We start from the raw sequence: 2500 nt of genomic DNA, 5'->3' as shown, positions 1-2500 counted from the left end.
TATATGAGTATGGGCATTTAGATATCTATTAAATTAACTTATAATCACCAGTACATACTGTGAATAAGGCTAAACTTGTATGCAGCCTAAACATGTGTTCTAAATTATTGTCAAATACTGAGGTCGTGATCATATTGATCCCTGTTAACACAAGAGCTTTTACGCTATTTTCCAGTTTCAAACCAGAACATTTTGTTTGGATCAGGTCTATCAATTCGGTGTTCAAGCTTCTTCAATGCAAATAAGACAGTTTACGATTGTTTAAACACAAAGCAACAAGGCAAAGGAGATCGGTAATAGCCGTACATGGAGTAAATACCATTATGACAACTCCAAAAAAGAGCACTAGAAGTCAAAAGAAAATCAGAGAAGACGACATCTTCGCAATTAGCTTTGCAGAGACGTATTGTTAAGATCCTGTGTGGTTTTGTCCCACAAATGAATAGAGAAGAAAGAGAAAGTCAAGTACTGGGAAGAATTGGATGGCGAGCGAAGAAGTTCCCGCAGCGAAAGTTGTGCATCGGAGGTGATCTTAACGGTTTTAACGGAATGATTTGAAAATATGCCGGGGAGATCTTAGCAGACTCAGCGTGGAGTCACGAACTGCTGGTAGTGAACACGTTCTCCAGCAAAGGAAGCACGTTATAACATATAAGAATGGAGTGGTGAAGTCATTAATCGTTACATAATGACGAAAAGCTGTGGAAAAAGCTACATCAAGCTGCTAAGTTATTCTAGGAGAAAGCGCTGTGTGCTATAAGTTTCATGACTAAGATGTCCTCTCACTGGGGCTCCCACGAAAGGTCATATCTATACAGAATCTGGTAACTAGAAGAATATATTTAGAGTGTTATGCAACAAAAAGAAAACCAGTCAATCAAAGGATGTACAGAGTAGAAATGCAACTGATAATACTGTACACAGTTATAGCTTTGCCGCTTATCAACCTGCAAAACAAGAAACACGAAATGCAGATGTGGTGAGTATGCAGATATAAGAAAAACTTAGAAATTATAATGATAGTTCTAATGACTATAAAATTGATAGCAATTATCATAATTATATTAAATACGATATGGTATACAGTAACGGTAAAGAGTCATGCGATATGCAGAAGAGGCTTTTAAATGCATATTACGGGAACGGAAGAGGCCAAGGTGAAGTTGGTCAAAGAGCTGTGGATTCGGCAACGAGACAAAGAGACCGAAGTAAAATATTATATCAAAAGCGGCTCAATATGAGAAGAAAGATTTGGTTGAAAGGAGGAAAATGCATTTTTCATCATCATAGATGTGGAATATTAGCATATTTCTATGACAGGAAGAAAATACGAAGTAGACTAGTATCTTTGCAGAATGTCTATACTCGCGGTCAGGCAGGAGCAACAGAAGAAAGATGTTTTCAATTCATAATGCAATACTTGGATGACCATGAATAACCAAAAGAAAACATCTTTGGATTTGCCTTGGATGGGGCTAGCAATACTACTGGCATCCACAATTCTCTCATGAGTCGGTTGAAATCAGAAGCAACAGGTGTAACAGTCATAAAATTCTTCAGCCATTTTATACATATTTTTTTCTTCACAAGTCTTGAAGTGTCTTTTGTCGTAGGTGCGAATATCTGGCAAGAATAATATTCAGCCACTTCTCACACAATGCTATACGTATGCGCCAATTTCAATATCAGACAAGAAGGCTTTCTTATCATGTAGCTGTAGAAAAAATATTATTAGTGGCAGCCTCTTCTGCTATAAATTTCAAACAAGAGCCCTGAAGACGACTTCCACTGGACCAAGAATATTCTCGTGATTCTCAATGATCATTATATGAAACTGTAACTTCACACATGAACTGTATTTTTACAAAAGTTAATAATGTCAATATATTTTTTTTCAACAAAAGGGGCCCATAATTCAAGTTTTCTATTAAAAAAAGAATGTTGACTTGTATGAAGAAATAATTAAATAAAAGAACGTTGTATCCCAAAACCCAGAAGACTTCTAAATTTCACACAATCAATTTTACCTTGGATCCGATATGTATGGCCTACTATAGCTGATGAATACCGGGAAAAGGGAAATGCTGCAAGACTTTTCCATAAACTGCATGATGGGAAATTAGAATAATGAAATATGCAAGATTTTTTGGCTAGGATTATTCTTGATGAAAGGTCTAGAATATCTTTATTCATTCCCGAGAATAAATGTACACAATCAACAACAATTAGATGATGAATGGAAATCGATTGAAAATGTAAGCTTTCTATAAAAAAAACAAACCCTGAGGAATTCTTCAATGCAATAAGCACGTTCATTGCATGAGCTGGGCCGATTTCTTCATAAACTTTATCAGGCTGATAACAAGAATAATCTGGCGGAGACGCTTTAGGAGGAGGGTGCCAACTACAGGGACCTTGCATGGAAGAGTTAGCAATTAGTTGGTCTTAGGTTCGTACTGTAAAGTATGCTTTTTCATTATAAAAAACGCAAAAAATGTTA

The sequence above is a fragment of the Penaeus vannamei genome, chromosome 35, assembly GCF_042767895.1.
Source record: "Penaeus vannamei isolate JL-2024 chromosome 35, ASM4276789v1, whole genome shotgun sequence".
Classification (NCBI taxonomy): Eukaryota; Metazoa; Arthropoda; class Malacostraca; order Decapoda; family Penaeidae; genus Penaeus; species Penaeus vannamei.
The sequence above is the reverse complement of the archived record's forward strand: the minus strand, read 5'-3'. Positions refer to the sequence as shown.